This window comes from Bombina bombina, chromosome 1 (assembly GCF_027579735.1).
Source record: "Bombina bombina isolate aBomBom1 chromosome 1, aBomBom1.pri, whole genome shotgun sequence".
In the NCBI taxonomy this organism is placed as follows: domain Eukaryota; kingdom Metazoa; phylum Chordata; class Amphibia; order Anura; family Bombinatoridae; genus Bombina; species Bombina bombina.
Window position 1 is genome coordinate 1502072008 of NC_069499.1, and position 20381 is coordinate 1502092388.

Below are 20381 nucleotides of genomic sequence, written 5' to 3' on the forward strand. Positions count from 1 at the left end.
TAACTCATTTTAATAGAGGTGTTCTATTTAGTCTTAACTTGTAATGTTATTATGTGATGTTTATAATGATATTGTAACATTTTTTATGTTGCTGCAAGAAAGTTAATGCTTAGAAGTATATGGAGTGTAAAAGGTTAGGTCAGAGGTGAGACTTCTGTCTGCTAATTGGCTATTCAGATTTGTTACCTGAGATTTAACAGCTGCCTATGACACTTCTTTCCCAGCTCTGATGAACCGCTTGTGAAGCGGGAAACGCGTCAGCGGGGTTTGTTTGCTGTGCCTGAAATTTTGTATGTACGCTCTGTAACATGTATTAAATTACGTTTTTACCTGCATATCTCTCTTCCATATTATTACTACACTGTTGCGATACCTGTTTCTGTTTGTGACTTTGCCTATATAGGGGTATGGAGAGCCCCCAGCAACAGTGTTAGTATTAGCATCCAGACCGGAATTATACTGATATTCTGTGAGGCCCTGGATTAAAGCCCTGTATGCATACTAATGCCCGGTGGATACATGTTTGCTCTGAATACCTGCAAAACGATACAAGGAATCAATACCGCACCGAGAGGGTTACAATCGGGTGAGTCCTCTTTTTTGATCTACTTCACTTGGATATTTTACAGTGTTTAGGTGACATCCGCATTAGTGGGACTCTTGGACAGAGTCGGTTTCACCTCTGAACTTTCACTTTATATATATTACAGCATTAAGACTGAGCAGTCTATTTCTCTTTAAATAAATACATAAATAGAAGAGTCCTTGTTGCTGATCTGAAAATCCACTTTTCCAACATGCATTATTCATAGGTTGCCTGTAAATATGACTGTGACGCTATGTGTGCCACTCTAATGTGACCCATGTTACAGTTGAGATATATATTGTAGCAATGGAAAGGAAAAAGCAAACAAACATATATAAAGTTATAACCATAAAAATATATGACACACTGGTTGTAATCTAATGACAAGATTAAACATCACTGCGGCCAGTAGCAGAATGTTTATCTTTAGTTGAACACAAATTACCCATTCCGCTCTCTCCGCTTCTATAATTAACAGATCGTATCGATATTTCAAGGCTTTACCAGCCCTGCAGTTTTATTTACACATTTTCCGGACACTCAGACGCCTATCGTTTTTTTTTCACAACACAGGCCTCTCTGGTTATGAAGCATTACAAAACGCCCATGAATTTTTAAATGAACTTTTCCAGCTGAGCAGATTTCTTTTTCTCGGTTCTTTAAAAGAAAGTGTCAGAAAATGTAGCTAGTACCAGAATTTTCAATCACATCAAGCTTTGATTAACTGGAGCTGAACTGCTGCATGGAACAAAACATTTGTGTGGTTGTGCTGTAATCTTTACAGACATGCCAAGTGAAGTGGAAAGGGTTAATTAAATTGTTTAATGCAGGAATGCTAAACCATATATTACTTTAATCAAGGTGAATAGGAGGGAGACAAAGGGGGAGGAGGGTGATGTGAGAGACGGAGAAGAGAACAGAATACCGAAGATGGAAGGCTAAAGGGATTACATGGAAAAGGCTGTCAATTTTACTAGATGTGTTTTTTTATAAAATAGAATGCAGAAGTCAATTTTTTTTTTTTTAGATTAAAAAAACAAACAAAAGCCCCCACTACTTTACAATTTGCTTTTAATGGATTTATGTCTTTGTCTTGGCACCCTTTGTTGCAACTTAGCTAGTTTCCATATATAGAATGTGCACTATATGCCCTATAATTTAAAAAAAAAAAATTGATATTTAAGGTTAGATTACAAGGGGCGCGCTAATGTTTGCTCAAGATATTAGACTATCGTGGGCGTATTGATTTGCATGCATATTACAAGTTAAAAATAAACGTGTTAGCTTGAGCACAATTGAATTTATCTAATTAATAGCTCTATAATAATATTTTATAATTTGTTTTACTGTGTATATACTGTAAATATTTAATATTCCAATGTTCTTCACATAGAGGAAAATATTATTTTTATTTTGTTTAAAATCTGTATTTACCTTTACCTATATATCTATTCCTATAGATATTGAGGTATAGATCTATATTTTACATTAACATTATCATATATATATATATATATATATATATATATATATATATATATATATATATATATATATATATATATATATATATATATATATATATATATATACAGTATCTCACAAAAGTCAGTACACCCCTCACATTTTTGTAAATATTTTATCATATCTTTTCATGTGACAACACTGAAGAAATTACAGTTTGCTACAATGTAAAGTAGTGAGTGTACAGCCTGTATAAGTGTAAATTTGCTGTCCCCTCAAGATACCTCAACACACAGCCATTAATGTCCAAACCGTTGGCAACAAAAGTGAGTACACCCCTGAGTGTTAATGTCCAAATTGGGCCCAAAGTGTCAATATTTTGTCTGGCCACCATTATTTTCCAGCACTGCCTTAACCCTTTTGGACATGGAGTTCACCAGAGCTTCACAGGTTGCCACTGGAGTCCTCTTTCACTCTTCATTGACGACATCACGGAGCTGGTGGATGTTAGAGACCTTGCACTTTCCCAACCGTTCATTTGAGGATGCCCCACAAATGCTCAATAGGGTTTAGGTCTGGAGAAATGCTTGGCCTGTCCATCACCTTTACCCTCAGCTTCTTTAGCAAGGCAGTGGTCATCTTGGAGGTGTGTTTGGGGTAGTTATCATGTTGGAATACAGCCCTGCGGCCCAGTGTCCAAAAGGAGGGGATCATGCTCTGCTTCAGTATGTCACAGTACGTGTTGGCATTCATGGTTCCCTCAATGAACTGTAGCTTCCCAGTGCCAGCAGCACTCCTGCAGGCCCAGACCATGACACTCCCACCACCATGCTTGACTGTAGGCAACACACACTTGTCTTTGTACTCCTCACCTGGTTGCCGCCACACACGCTTGACACCACCTGAACCAAATAAGTTTATCTTGGTCTCATCAAACCACAGCACATGGTTCCAGTAATCAATGTCCTTAGTCTGCTTGTCTTCAGCAAACTGTTTGCGGGCTTTCTTATGCATCATCTTTAGAAGAGGCTTCCTTCTGGGACGACAGCCATGCAGATGTGCAGCGTATGGTCTGAGCACTGACAGGCTGAACCCCCCCACCCCTTCAATCTCTGCAGCAATGCTGGCAGCACTCATACATCTATTTCCCAAAGACAACCTTTGGATATGACGCTGAGCACGTGCACTCAACTTCTTTGGTCGACCATGGCGAGGCCTGTTCTGAGTGGAACCTGTCCTGTGAAACCGCTGTATTGTCTTGCCCACCGTGCTGCAGCTCAGTTTCAGGGTCTTGGCAATCTTCTTATAGCCTAGGCCATCTTTATGTAGATCTACAATTCTTTTTTTCAGATCCTCAGAGAGTTCTTTGCCATGAGGTGCCATTTTGAACTTCCAGTGACCAGTATGAGAGAGTGTGAAAAGCACAATTGGGCAGAAAGAAGCTACTACCAGGTGGCAACCGGGCCATAGAACAAGCTATTGATGCTGCTGTTCGTTCCTGGCAGACTGCTTCTCATTCTGTTTTGCAGTATGAGAGAGTGTGAGAGCGATAACACCAAATTTAACACACCTGATCCCCATTCATACCTGAGACCTTGTAACACTAACGAGTCACATGATACTGGGGAGGGAAAATGGCTAATTGGGTCCCATTTGGACATTTCCACTTGGGGTTGTACTCACTTTTGTTGCCAGCAGTTTAGACATTAATTGCTGTGTTTTGAGTTATTTTGAGATGACAGAAAATTTACGCTGTTATACAGGCTGTACACTCACTACTTTACATTGTAGCAAAGGGTCATTTCTTCAGTGTTGTCACATGAAAAGATATAATAAAATATTTACAAAACTGTGAGGGGTGTACTCACATTTGTGAGATACTGTATATATATATATATATATATATATATATATATATATATATATATATATATATATATATATATATATATATATTTAATAATAAAAAATATTTTTCTATGTGAAGAACATTGTAATGTAAAAAAAACTGCTTGTGGCTCTGGGGACAGCACAGCTACCTGTGAGTGCCAGTGGTATGAGTGCAGTTCCCTTCCGTGTTTTGTATATGTCTAGGGTGGTTACATATTCCTGTGCACCCTTCCCTTGTTTTCAGTTTGTTTGGATTTGAAAGCTTGCATTGTGTGGCTGTTTTAGGGTCTCAGGTATTGGAAAGGACCTTGACGTGGTACCTGAGCTTGTCCCATTTGGCCAGATGCGGTGACTAACCTTTCCATTTTTGCTTTTAAATCTTAGCTGAGAGCTTGTAAGTGAGTGCTGGGTTTTCTCTGTGTGTTGTATTAATTTGTTTTGTAATTGTAATTGTTTTGTAATTTTCCCTATGGTTCTTGCACCCAGACCTGTCTGGGGTTAGCTGCTTGTGGCTCTGGGGACAGCACAGCTTCCTGTGAGTGCCATGTTGCAGGGTCATGGGATGTGTACCCAGTCCGGTATGAGAGTGCAGTTCCCTTCCGTGTTTTGTATATGTCTAGAGTGGTTACATATTCCTGTGTACCCTTCCCTTGCATTGTGTGGCTGTTTTAGAGTCTCAGGTATTTGATTCTATGAGTGTACACTTTTTAGATTTGAATATCTTTAAGGTTGATACAGGTGACAAATTGCGTTTTGGTACATCATTGTAGACAAAACCTACTGATCGCAATTCACTTCTTGAGGCAAGGAGTTTTCACCCTAGACACCAAAAAAAGAGTGTCCTCACCTCGCAACTCACTCGCGTAGTTAGAAACAACAGCGAGATGCCCACAATGATAATACAGATGGAAGAAATGGGGAAGAAATTACTGGATAGGGGCTATGCCATCAATGAAATACAAGAGGTCCAGGAGAGACTACTACACACAGAAACAATCAATGATACTAATACTTTGATCAGACAGCCTAAGGAACAACTGAACATGGTTACAACATATGTCCCTATGTGCGACAAATTCACTGGAGCAGTAAGAAGACACTGGCCTGTGGTGGAAAGTGATTCTTCTTTGCCATTCCGGAAGATGGCGGCACCCAGGATAGCCTATCGCAGAGCGAGGAATCTGAGAGACATTCTTGTTAAGGCCGATCCAATCACACACTATAGTAAGGACACTTGGTTGAAATCAACAAAGAAGGGATGTTGCCCGTGTGCAAGCTGTGTTACCTGCAATGGTATGTTAAAGGGAGACACCTTCCAGCATCCACACAATAACCAAAGATTCAAAATCCACCAACGTCTGACATGTACCAGCACCTATATCATATATATTTTGATTTGTCCATGTTCTAAGGTTTACGTGGGCCAGACGGTTACCACCTTTCGTGAACGTATGGCCAACCATCGGTGTGCCATACAGGAGGCCCTGAAACCGGGTGAATCAGATCAGCCGGTTGCTCGACACTGTATTGAGTATAAGCACTCTGTTTCAAGTATACGCAGTATGCTGATTGATCAGGAACCCCTTCCATCAAGGGGAGGAAACCGTGCCAAAAGACTCCTGCAACGTGAGAGCAGGTGGATCTATCACCTTGATAGGTTGGCACCTAAAGGTCTAAACACATATTTGGACTTTAGCCCCTTCTATTGATTGGACACTACTACTATATTTTATAGTGGACTTTCCACATTAATCCACACATCGTGGCTGAAGATGTGGGATCTCGCTGTTGGTTTAGTTTTCTAACATACTCCTTGTAGGCTCGTATGACTTTAATGTACATTCAATATGTTTGAATGATATTCTAGCCTTAACAAAATAATAATAACTTATATTATCTGTGAAAATCTATGGTTAATTTGTTAATGAAGCCATCATTCATGCTCCTTGGTATTATGCACATGTATAGAATTCAACATATGTGCATTTTTTATGCAGTCCTTATGGTATTTCTACACTGTTTTGTGGCTATTGGGATTCTAAGATATTATTGTTGCCGCATAAAATCTTCACTAAATGTGTTTATCTTTCCTATATGGGTAATATGTTTAACTATATTTACTCAATTGCCACAATTATCTATTTATTCATTTATTTTTTAATTTGCCTTGACATGCCAGTCCGCTCACACTGTGCGCTGTTTTGTTGATAGCGGTAGCTATGACAACCAGTTTTGTTCCACAGTGAAGTATGTTTGGTTGCGCATGCTCAACAGTGACAGCGAGCATGACATGTATCAGATTGCCGCATTCCTCCGCGTTCTGTGTCGGCCGGTTAACATGGAAACGGCGGCGATTGCGCCATGACGTGTGACACGTCCCCACGCTCTGACGTCACAGACCACTCAGAACGCGCTCTTGGAGGTTTGGCGGTAATTTTGTTTGCAATTCTGTTTGTAATTTTGCTAGTTAGCTATTGTATTTAAGGAATGCCAGTTTTAAATTGTATTAGGTGGTTTAGGTGCTAGGTTACTTTTTGGGTGGGGACATTTGACAAAGGCACATGTGAACGTTATGTTTGTTCATATACTTGAATTAAGGAAATTGGATAAAGTCCAGTGAGTGCCTGCTTTTTCTTGGGACATTCTATATATATTATATAGCAACACAACACACAGAAAACCTGGCACTCAGTAGCAGGTACTCAGTAATGTTTAAAAGGAAAAATGGGAGAGTCAGTTATATTCGGCGCCAAAGGTTTAAGCCCAGGACCCTGTCAAGGTCTCCCCCTTCCTGGGACCCTAACCAGCACCCACACAATGCATACTTTCAAACTAACCAACTGGGAACCTCACAGGGGAATACAGGTTTTTTGTATTCTCCCCTGAGTAAATACAAAATACAGGAATGGACCGCACTCTCAGACTGGACCGGGAACACATCCTAAGCCACTCTAAACTCCACAGCCCTGATCACTGACAGACAGCTTCGCATTTCCCAGGAACCCAGGCAGTTAAGCCCTGAGGAGCTTGGGTGACATTTTTGCTTTTACACATTACCGAGTACCTGCTAGTGAGTGCTAGTCAGGTTCCGCTTGTCAGGTTTTGTTCAACTTGTAATATGCGCACTAACCCACGGTATGATAACAACAACAAAACACTTACATACATACTCTACATACCTTTTTTGGATGGTGGGAATACAATGTATTGGGTATGATGTCCTTTTAATTTCTAGGAATGTGTTGCCATTTTAAGAGATGGGGTGTATAGACATACTATAAGGAGAGGAAAAGAAAGAAAAGTTGGTGTTAAGACAATGAAGGAGACAGCTGAGATTGGAAGGGGAGAGACTTGTCAGGCCTTTTAAAAACTTACCAATGCACAGCCTGGTCTGCATTAAAGGGACTTGAAATCCCCATTTTTTCTTTCATGATTCAGACAGTGCGTGTTATTTTAATCAACGTTCCAATTTACTTCTATTATCTAATTTGTTTTATTCTCTTGGTAGCACCAATGTCTTTAGCTAGCTCCAAGTAGTGCATTTCTGCTTCTTCAACAAAGGATACCAAAGCACAATTGGGCAGAAAGAAGCTACCACCAGGTGGCAACCAGGCCATAGAACAAGCTATTGATGCTGCTGTTCGTTCCTGGCAGACTGCTTCTCATTCTGTTTTGCAGTATGAGAGAGTGTGAGAGCAGGCATTTCAGATAATAGAATGCTTCACAAGCTCTTCACATTATATCATGCTGCAAGACACTTTAGAGTGTAGCAGGCTAAAGTGTGATTGATACTTCAGATGCTAGCAGGCTTCTTAGACACTTCACATGGTATCAGGCTTAAAAAACAATCAGGAGGTATTAAGCCTGACAGACACTTCACATGATATTAAGGTTGTCAGACAATCAGGCACTTCATAGGGTAGCAGGCCTGACAGACATTTCAGAGGGTAGCAAGCTTGACAGACATTTCAGAGGGTAGCAGGCCTGACAGACATTTCAGAGGGTACCAGGCCTGACAGACATTTCAGAGGGTACCAGCCCTGACAGACATTTCAGAGGGTACCAGGCCTGACATATTTCAGTGGGTAGCAGGCCTGACAGACATTTCAGAGGGTAGCAGGCTTGACAGACATTTCAGATGGATGCAGACCTGATAGACATTTTTAGAGGAAAGCAGGCTTTACAGACATTTCAGAGGGTAGCAGGCCTGATAGATATTTCAGAGGGTAGCAGGCCTGACAGACATTTCAGAGGGTTGCAGACCTGACAGACATTTCAGAAGATAGCAGGCCTGACAGACATTTCAGAGGGTAGCATGCCTGACAGACATTTCAGAAGATAGCATTCCTGACAGATATTTCAGAGGGTAGCAGGATTGACAGATATTTCAGTGGGATGCAGGCCTGACAGACATTTCAGAGGGTAGCAGGCTGGACAGACATTTCAGTGGGATGCAGGCCTGACAGACATTTCAGAGGGTAGTAGGCTGGACAGACATTTCAGAAGATAGCAGGCCTAACAGACATTTCAAAGGTTAACAGGCTTGACAGACATCTTATATTGTCACTTTAGGGAAGGACAGTTATGAAAAATACATAGGTCAGGGGCTGTTTAAGGAAATGTTTGAATACTGTTCATTATAAGAAACCTGACATATATATATTTTATATGAGAAAGGGTGAGAAAGAGAGAGAGAGGGGAGAAAGAGAGGGAGAAAAGGGGAGGGAGAGAAGGACCGAGTGAGAGGGAAGAGAGAAGAAGGAGAGTGAAAGAGGGAGAGAAACCACTGCCATGGATGGTATAATGGTTAAGGCTCATCATCAAAAAAGATCTGCATCACTGAAAAGCGAAAATAAATATATGGGCATCTACTTATCAAGCCGTCAACTTACTTGAATTCAACGGCACCAATACGCTCGCCTAAGATCGCCTAACATCGCTGCCACGGACCTGAATACGTTCTCCAAAGTTACCAAAAAAGCTGTCAAAACGCCGCGCATCAAGTACGGGGCGATGAGCAGCGGACTGTTGTTAACTAACAGTCATTGATCTTGCTGCTCTTTGGCTTTTTCCCAGCTTTATTGGTATACTGTCACTAAACACCCACACTATACTAAACTGTTTACCTCCTATACCGCCGTTCCCGGAGCCCACCGCAACTGTAATAAATGTATTAAACCCTAAACCGCCGCTCACGGACCCAGCCGCAACTAAATAAAGTGTTTAACCCCCTAAACCGCCGTTCCCGGAGTCCACTGCCACCTACATTATACTTATTAACCCCTAATCTGCCACCCCTACTCCGCCGCCACCTACATTATACTTATTAACCCCTAATCTGCCTCCTACACCGATGCCACCTACATTATACTTATTAACCCCTAATCTGCCGCCCCCTACACCGCCGCCACCCACATTATATTTATTAACCCCTAATCTGCCCCCCCCTACACCGCCGCTACCTAAATTATACTTATTAACCCCTAATCTGCCACCCCCTACACCGCCACCACTATATTAAATTTAATATTGATTGGAACAGCCAATAGAATGCGAGCTCAATCCTATTGGCTGATTGGATCAGCCAATAGGATTGAACTTAAATCCTATTGGCTGATTGCATCAGCCAATAGGATTTTTTCTACCTTAATTCCGATTGGCTGATAGAATTCTATCAGCCAATCGGAATCTAAGGGACGCCATCTTAGATGATGTCACTTAAAGATACCTTCATTCAGCAAGAAGACGTCGGCCGAAGAGAATGCTCCGCGTTGAATCTCTTGAAGATGGAGCCGCTCCGCGCCAGATGGATGAAGATAGAAGATGTCGTCTGGATGAAGACTTCTGCCCATCTGGAGGACCACTTCTGCCCATCTGGAGGACCACTTCTGCCGGATTCGTTGAGGACTTCGGCCAGGTTGGGTGAAGACTTCTCCCGTTAAGGTGATCTTCAAGGGGTTAGAGTTAGGTTTTTTTTAAGGGGGTATTGGGTGGGTTTTAGAGTAGGGTTGGTTGTGTGGGTGGTGGGTTTTAATGTTGGGGGGATTTGTAATTTTTTTTACAGGTAAAAGAGCTGATTACTTTGGGGCAATGCCCCGCAAATGGCCCTTTTAAGGGCTATTTGTAATTTAGTGTAGGGTAGGGCTTTTTTTTTATTTTGGGGGGGCTTTTTTATTTTGTTAGGGGGATTAGATTAGGTGTAATTAGTTTAAAAATCTTGTAATTTGTTTATTATTTTCTGTAATTTAGTGTTGTTTTTTGTACTTTAGATAATTGTATTTAATTGTATTTAATTTAGGGAATTAATTTAATTATAGTGTAGTGTTAGGTGTTAGTGTAACATAGGTTAGGTTTTATTTTACATGTATATTTGTATTTATTTTAGCTAGGTAGTTATTAAATAGTTAATAACTATTTAATAACTATTCTATCTAGTTAAAATAAATAGAAACTTGCCTGTAAAATAAAAATAAACCCTAAGCTAGCTACAATGTAACTATTAGTTATATTGTAGCTAGCTTAGGGTTTATTTTATAGGTAAGTATTTAGTTTTAAATAGGAATAATTTATTTATTGATAGTAATATTTATTTAGATGTATTTAAATTATATTTAAGTTAGGGGGTGTTAGGGTTAGACTTAGGTTTAGGGGTTAATAAATTTAATATACTGGCGGCGGTGTAGGGGTGGCAGATTAGCGGTTAATAAGTATAATGTAGGTGGCGGCTGTGTAGGTGGTGGAAGATTAGGGGTTAATAACTTTATGTAGGTGGCGGCGGTGTCGGGCGGCAGATTAGGGGTTAATAAGTATAATGTAGGTGGCGGCGGTGTCGGGCGGCAGAATAGGGGTTAATAAATATAATGTAGGTGGCGGCGGTGGCGGGGGCAGCAGATTAGGGGTTAATAAGTATAATGTAGGTGGCGGCAGTGTAGGGGGCGGCAGATTAGGGGTGTTTAGACTCAGGATACATGTTAGGGTGTTAGGTGTAAACATTAACAATGGGATATCGGGCAGCAGCGAACATAAGCTTTCGCTGCTTTCAGACTCCCATTGATTCCTATGGTATCCGCCGCCTCCAGGGCGGCGAATTGGAAACCAGGTACGCTGGGCCAGAATAGTGGCGAGCGTACCTGGTAGAAATTTATTAACTAGCAAAAGTAGTCAGATAGTGCCGAATTTGCATTCGGAACATCTGTAATGACGTAAGCATCAATCTGTGTCGGACTTTGCCCGGCGGATCGTATGTTACGTCACAAAATTCTACTTTAGCCGGTCTGTAGGGTTTGATAACTAAGGGGAATCAGGCTCACCACAAATACGCTGTGGAATTCCAGCGTATTTGCGGTTGACAGCTTGATAAGTAGATTCCATGGTGTAGTCCTTTTCCCTCCTTAATAAAACTAAAAGTAAAAATGTGGGTATAAATGGTAGTACTTCAAGCCAGTTACTGAGATTCGGGTTTTATTAGGTAATGCTGATGGGTATGCCACTGCTTTTCTTTCTTTATCTATAATTGTGTTCTGAAGCAAACAGAATAAAGCATCCCTTAACACTTATCCCTGGGCCAAAGATAAATATGACCTGCATTAGTCATGGAACATGAGTTACCTAAGATACAGTCATCATAGGGGTAGATATGCAATGGTGTGATATGCAGATCACTCAAGCCACCCTTGTATCATGGCATATCCGCCAAGGCCACCTCTTATCTCAGTGCATTTTATTAGCTTTTCCCAACTAGACAGTGCTAGTTCACGTGTGCCATTGAGATAACACCGTGCTCACTCCTCTAGAGTTATGCATGAGTCAACAATGATTGGCTGAAATGCAAGTTTATTAAAAGCTCTGAGACAAGGGGGTTGTCTGCAGAGGCTTAGATACAAAGTAATCAAAGAGGTAAAAAGTGTATTAATATAACATTGTTATTGGTTATGCAAAACTGGGGAATGGGTAATAAAGGGATTATCTATCTTTTTAAACAAAAAAAAATGTTCAAGTAGACTGTCCCTTTAAAGTAGAAATAGCCTACAATCTTTTAATTTACTTTTTTTTTTTTCTATTCTTTTATTTTTAATAGTTTAAAATGAAAACAACAAAATATAAGAGACAAAAGGGAGGGATAAGAGTAGGCTGACCATATTGCCTCTTTAAAAAGGGACACACATGAAAAATACATATGTCAGGGCTGATTAAAGAAATGCTTTGAATAATGTTCTGTTATAAGAACCCTGACATATGTATTTTTCATGTGTGTCCCTTTTTAAAGCGGCAATATGGTCAGCCTAGATAAGAGGGATAAGAGCAGAAGGCAAAATATGAGCCTCTTGTATTAAATAAAATATTGACTGCTTAGTCGCCAATGCTTTAATAATCTACTTTTTGTGGCAAGGCAGTAGGCTTCTGGTTTGAATTTTGATAGGTAGGTAACAGAGCAGCATAGGCTTAAAATAAAATAACCAAAAAGAGAATCACTAATAAAAAAAAATATGATATAAAATTCTGTGCACAAAATATAAGATTCAATTAATCAAATTGTATATTTTGGTAAATAAAGAGATGGATATTACCTAAGGAGCATATGGCTTTTTCACCCTCCTGTATACCAAAATATAAGATTTTGTAGTTTATGGTGTGTATTTAGGACTGTTAGACAACCAGTGAGCCTCTACAAGAAGATTCTGCAAGGAATAACCTTTCAGGAAATCTATGAAGGCAGTGGTTCCATAAGACCAGAACTTCTGCGAGAAACATAATCTAATAGACCCATTAGTAGTGATGTCGCGAACCTAAAATTTTCGAACTTCCGGTATTGTTCGCGAACGCGCGAACAGCGCGAACCGCCATTGAATTCAATAGGCAGGCGAACTTTAAAACCTACAAGGACTCTTTCTGGCCACAATAGTGATGGAAAAGTTGTTTCAAGGGTCCTAACACCTGGACTGTTGCATGCTGGAGGGGGATCCCTGGCAAAACTCCCATGGAAAATTACATAGTTGATGCAGAGTCTGCTTTTAAGCCATAATGGGTCTAAATCAACTAACATTCCCAAAGTGGCTGTCTCAAAACATCCCGGACAGAAGATAGATTGATAGTGATAGATAGGATAGATAGATATACATAGATTGATAGTTAGATAGAATCGATAGAAGAGAAATAGATATATTTGTTAGATATATAATTACCCTAATAAATTCTAATAATCAAACATGCGTTCTTGGACCCAACTAGCTTGTGTCAATTAGTACTTTTCTTAGCACTTTAATCCCTGTTCCCCCCCACCCTATCGTGGGAGTTCTATATGGCCTGCCAGATTACCCTGAAAAATTATAATAATAAGACATGTGGTCTGCTACCTATTTTAACGAGGTTGTGTTTTAAGTACTACCATTCTTAGCACTTTAATCTCTGTAACTCCCCCTATTTGGTGAAGTCTATACGGCCTGGATGATTACCCATACAAAATATAATAATAAGACATCTGCTCTTGGTCTGCAACCCATGGTAACTATGTTGTGTTAATTAGTAATGGACAAATGTGATAGTTGCTCTTGGAAGAGCAACTTTCAATTTTACCCTAAATGTTGGTGTGAAATTAGCGGCAACGAAAACACTACAAACTGTGGTTTTACCTCAAAGAAAACCACCTATAACTAAAAGGATAGTTGTTAGAATATGGGGATTTTTGTTTAGTTTGCAGTGTGACCGGAGTAACTCTGAACCAGATTTACTCAGTCTAAATCTTGCCTAGTGTTTGATACTATGTTAAGATGTTTTTTTGATACTTATTTGATACTGTGTAAAACAAATGCAAGTGTAAGTTTCAATTTACTAGAAGTATAATAATTTCAATCCGTAATATGAAAGACAGATATCTGGTATTGAGTGAATAATATAAAGAATTTATTCAAAGTAACTTATAAATACATGCATACAGTTAAAACAATAAAAGCTAGAACTACCTATTATTTGACCGGATCCGGAATTAAAATATAATCAATACAAGACAGTTAGAAATATAATTATTCTAAAATATAATAGCGTTCCTAGAAATATGTATGTGATATTATTAACTCGAGCAAAAAAAGGGGGGCTTATAGTTTATATGTAGATTCCTGCATATATTAATATAACACACATGGAATAGAAGAATATGCAAAAATGCATTCGCCCGGGGCTTAAAAAATAAAAGGTACCTTAAAAAAGAAAAAATTCCAAGATGGTTGTACTATACCGGTATAGTTATTCTGTAAATCCTGTTTGTTGAAGCAAACTATTGTGGAAACCCACCAGGGGGTCTCTTATAATCGTATCCAGAGGGTCAGTATGGCAATAGTTTGTTGCTTTAGTTGTGATCTTTTTGATGATGTGTAGGTTACGATTTTTTTGTATCCTTTGTTGGAGGACCCACCAGGGGGTCTTGCACAGTCTTTCAGGTGTTTGGTTAGAAAAGTATTCTCAAGTTGCCAAAACTGTGCGATGTTAGGAGATCTTGTGTATCCTTTGTTGGAGGACCCACCAGGGGGTCTTACACAGTCTTTCTGGTGTATTTTATTGTGCAAAAATACAATCTTCTATTTGTTCTTGCTGATTATTTAGTTGGATGTTGTCGGACTTTGTTCTCTAATTTACTTTTGTTGAACGGTTCGGTTAGAGAAATGACCACAAATTGCCAAGCTGTGCGATGTTTTAGGCTATGTTTTGAGCTTTTTGGTTACTGTGTGACCTTTTTTAAGTATTTAGATTCTTTTGCGGTACCGGAGGGCTCACACTGGAGTCGAGTTCTGCTTAGATTTCTGACTTGTTTTTTTTGCTCTCTCATTTGTTGGCGGTCCTCGTTCTTTGTACCTTACATAATTTTGTTCTGATAGCGGTTCTACTTCCTTGTCTTGATCTTTAGTGTAGAGCTGCTGGATATGATTTAATGCAGATGTGGAAGTTGGAATAAAGTCCTGAGTCTCTGGAGCAGTATGTCTGGACGCGTTTCGGCTGTCAACTGCAGCCTTTTTCATACATAATGCTCCAATTCAGTTTGGCGGTCTTATTTGAACCTCTGGTCTATTCTCCCATTGGTTGAATTTTTTACCATGTCTGGTCTATTCTCCCATTGGTTGAATTTTTTACTATATTGTTGGCTCAGTTTAGATGCAATTATATAGGAACAGTTCTTTTGGTATATCCTGATCTTATAATCAATTTGAACTTAGTACATACAGATAAACAATCAAAATAATATTTGGTTGGTAAAATAAGAAAGTTCTGGGACCAAGATGATTTTTTTATGTCTAAAGAATAGATTAGATCTATATTCACGGATGCAGATATTTGTCGATCATATGCTTATAAACGTTATGATGTTGAAAGTGAATTATAAATTTAAATTTATTTATTTGGAGGTAAAACTTGTTAAATAGATTTATTTAAAAACAATTAAATTGGATTTCTTTTATTACACTTCTAGTCCGTTAATGCTTAGTAGAATCAATTACTTGATGTATTCATTTCTGCATGATCTGCTAGAATGTTGAAGTCTCTTTGGCTAAGCACTATGTATTTCTGTAATTAACAGATAGATGGAACTTTCAGTGGCTATAAGTGCATTTACTATATTAAATAATTTGGGTCTTAGGGTATATTTGGAACAAATCGGTGGAATTAATTAAATTCATTTCATCCTTATTTAAAGTGTCGTTTAACTTTATTGTTTTTGATTAATTTATGTCTGATATTCATAGGTGGATATTAAGATTAGTGATATGGGTATTCTTTCGAGTGGTGGAAATTTGGCTTAGTACTTCAGGAAAGGTGTAATGCTGAAATCAATATTTAATCCTTTTGGTGCCTTAGTCTCTAGTTCATAAATCCACTTGTACTCTAATTTTAATAACTCATTCTCTATATCGCCTCCTCTCCAGTTTTGGTTTATTTTGTCTATTGCAACATATTTGAATTTCTTTAAGTCACAATTGTTACATTTTAAGAAATGTTGTGGTACTGGGAGATCTTTGTTTCTATCCTCTCCTGCGTGCTCTATAGATAGTATATGTTCCCTCACTCTCTCCCTGACAGGTCTAGTAGATTCCCCTATGTATTGTTTTCCACAAAAACATTCAAGAAGGTATATTATATTTTTGTCTGTACATCGGATTTGATGTTTTATATTATATTCTTTTCCGGTGGTGTTGGATTTGAATTTCTTTCTCTTTTCAGAGTGTCTACAAGATTTGCAGGCAAAACAGGGAAAAAAACCTTTTATTTCGTTACCTTTGAGATCTCTATCTGGTTTCTTTTTCTTTTTTAGGTCAGTAGGTGCTAATTTAGTTTTTAAATTATTAGCTCTTCTGTAGATGATTTCGGGTTTTTCACCTATTTGGTCCTTTAATTTTTCATCTAATTTAAGTATACTCCAATGTTTTTGTATAATTTTTTCAATTTTCTTGTGGTCTTGGTTATATTGGGTTATAAATGGTAATTTTGGTTTTTCTTTTTTTGTGCCAGTGTTTTGTTTATAAATTATTTCATTTCTATCTTTGTTTTTTATTACTTCTATTTGTTTGTCTATAGTTTCACTATTATAGCCTCTTTCAATGAATTTCTTTTTTAATAGTTTTGATTGTTCTATGTAATCTTCTTCTTTTGTGCAATTCTTTCTGATTCTTAACAATTGTCCTTTGGGGATATTGTTTTTCCATTTGCTATGATGGCAGCTCTCTGCATGAATATAGTTGTTACTATCTACTGTTTTGAAGTGTGTCTTACTCTTGATTTGGTTATTTTCAATATAGATCTCTAAGTCAAGAAAGACGATTCTTTCATTACTGATTTCGTACGTGAATTTTAAATTTTTTTCATTTTTATTCATTTTGTTATAGAATTCCTCAAACATTGACTTCTCCCCTTTCCAAATCATTAAAATATCATCTATATATCTTTTGAAGCATACCAGGTTCGCTCCCAATTGTGTGTTAGTTAAAAAATCTGTTTCCCATAGCCCCATAAATAGGTTAGCATAACTGGGAGCGAACCTGGTGCCCATAGCAGTTCCGCAGATTTGATTATAGAAATTTCCTTCAAAGAAAAAATAATTATGGGTTAGAATATATTTTATGCTTTCTAGTATGAAATCTTTGTGTGTTGAAGACATTTCGTTGTCGCTACTTAGATAATGGTCAACTGCTTGTAATCCATCTATGTGTTTAATGCAAGTATATAATGAGGAGACATCGCATGTTATAAGCCACATTTCTTCGGTCCATATTATATCCTTTATTAATTTTATTACATGTGTGGAGTCTTTTATATAACTTTCTAGATTTATGACATGCTTTTGAAGGTATTTGTCAACATACTCTGAAAGGTTGGAAGTGAGGGAATTAATACCCGATACAATGGGGCGGCCTGGTGGGTTATTAATATCTTTATGGATTTTTGGTAAAGTGTAAAATAGTGGTATTTTTGGAAATTGTGGTAGTAGATAGTCAAATTCTTTCTCTGTTAAAATTTCTTTTGTTAAAGCGTCTGTTAATATCATTTTAAGTTCTAATTTGTAAAAACTGGTCGGATTCCTGATACATTTTTTATAGGTATTTTCATCTAGGATTAATTCGTTACACATTCTTATGTAATGTTCTTTATTTAGGATGACAATCCCTCCACCCTTGTCCGCTGCCTTAATCACAATACTTTGTTCTTTTTCCATTTTTTCTAATGTTTCACTTTCTTTTTTTGTTAGATTATTTGTTTTAAATTTGGAGTTGTTTACAATCTTTAATTTTCTTAGATCTTCATTTACAAGTTTCTCAAAAGTTTCTATACATGGGCCTTTTTCGTGTTTTGGGTAGAATGTTGATTTATTCTTGAGGTTAGAATGTATAATACCGTTTGTGTTGTTTGTTTGTGTACTTGTGACTTGTTTTTCTAGTGGTGTTTTGGAAAAATATCTTTTCAAAGTTAGGTTTCTAACGAATTTTTGTATATCTATATATGTGTTGAATTTGTTTAATTTGTTTGTTGGAGCGAATGTTAGACCTTTATTTAGGATTCTCTCTTGTTCCTTATTTAGGGTGATTGAACTCAAATTAAAGATTCCTTTTTTGGGTTTGCTTGTTTGCTCTATTTCTTCTTTTTGTCTCTTGGCTTTATATAGGCCAATTCCTCTCTTTCCTCTCTTTCTGAGTCTTTTCTTTTTCTTATGTTCCTGATTTCTCTTTCTGGTATTATTTCTTCCCTTCTCATTTGCCCTATGTCTAAAAAATCACTGTTATAGTTTGATGCACCCTGGTGATCTATATCTATATTTGACAGTGGGTTGAATCTGTTATGTGTATTGTGTTCATTAGTATCCCTCTTTTTTTGTGTCTGTTGGTAATCTATTTTTGTGTTTTGGTCCCTATGCTTGACACTACCTTCATCCCTTCTATATCTCCAGTATCCATTATGTCTTTCATTCTGTCTGTTCCAATATTGATTAGGTCTCTGATTGTATTCATTTGGTCTGTAATTGTGTGAGTTGTAATGTGAATTTGTGACATTATCTCTTTCTCTATTATGATACGATTGATTGTGTGTTTGATACCCTCTATTGGTGTAGCTATCTTTATTCCATCTATCCCAATGTTGGTTTTCATTTGGCTTTCTATTATAATAACTCCCATCGTTATAGTTTTGGTAATGTCTTTTGTGATAGGTGTCATTATCATAATTTGTATGTTCATAGTGTCTCTGATCTTGTCTCCTAAATTGTTCCTTATGTGTTAAATTAGGATTGTCCTCTCTTTGTTTATTTCCTTCTTTTATAGTTATGGGATCAGTGTTATCATTGTGTTGTTTATTTTGAAATTTATTAAATCTCCAATTATGTGTGCTGAAGCATAGATTTCCTTCTTTACCTTTGAAGTTAGTATAATCATCTCTGTCCCTTTCTAGTTTTCTTTTTTTGATCTCTATTAATTCTTTTTTGGTTGTTTTTAACAAATCTTGAATAATTTTTTCTCTTTCAAGAAACTCTTTGTCTTTTTTATATAGTTCTAATTTTGTTTCTAATTCATTTATTTGGTTGCCTAATTTAATTAAAGTATCACCTCTAAATTCTTTAATTAATTGCATTAGTTTTATTGATGCTTCCTCTAATATTTCTCTCCATTTTGTAATAAATGTTTCATCATCTATTTTAAATGCACATTGCTTCTTAATCCTCAGACCTCTTGGTACTAGCTTTTCTTCTATGTATTTGTTAAGAGAAGCGTATTCTATTTTTTGTCTCATTTCGCTCAGCAATTTATTTTCTAATTCTCTCATTAGATCTCTTAGATTCTCTGTGTTTTCGTTCTCATGTTTAGTAGTCTCAGTTGGCTCTGTAATTACTCTTTCTTCAAAAATCTCTTCTAAGCTTTCATAAATTGTAGATCTCAATTTGAATAAACCTGATTCTTTACTCATTATATAGTTTGAGATTAAAACCAATTAGGGTAATTTTGATAAACACCAATTTGGGGTAATTGAGGTAGAACGATATAGTGGACAAATGTGATAGTTGCTCTTGGAAGAGCAACTTTCAATTTTACCCTAAATGTTGGTGTGAAATTAGCGGCAACGAAAACACTACAAACTGTGGTTTTACCTCAAAGAAAACCACCTATAACTAAAAGGATAGTTGTTAGAATATGGGGATTTTTGTTTAGTTTGCAGTGTGACCGGAGTAACTCTGAACCAGATTTACTCAGTCTAAATCTTGCCTAGTGTTTGATACTATGTTAAGATGTTTTTTTGATACTTATTTGATACTGTGTAAAACAAATGCAAGTGTAAGTTTCAATTTACTAGAAGTATAATAATTTCAATCCGTAATATGAAAGACAGATATCTGGTATTGAGTGAATAATATAAAGAATTTATTCAAAGTAACTTATAAATACATGCATACAGTTAAAACAATAAAAGCTAGAACTACCTATTATTTGACCGGATCCGGAATTAAAATATAATCAATACAAGACAGTTAGAAATATAATTATTCTAAAATATAATAGCGTTCCTAGAAATATGTATGTGATATTATTAACTCGAGCAAAAAAAGGGGGGCTTATAGTTTATATGTAGATTCCTGCATATATTAATATAACACACATGGAATAGAAGAATATGCAAAAATGCATTCGCCCGGGGCTTAAAAAATAAAAGGTACCTTAAAAAAGAAAAAATTCCAAGATGGTTGTACTATACCGGTATAGTTATTCTGTAAATCCTGTTTGTTGAAGCAAACTATTGTGGAAACCCACCAGGGGGTCTCTTATAATCGTATCCAGAGGGTCAGTATGGCAATAGTTTGTTGCTTTAGTTGTGATCTTTTTGATGATGTGTAGGTTACGATTTTTTTGTATCCTTTGTTGGAGGACCTACCAGGGGGTCTTGCACAGTCTTTCAGGTGTTTGGTTAGAAAAGTATT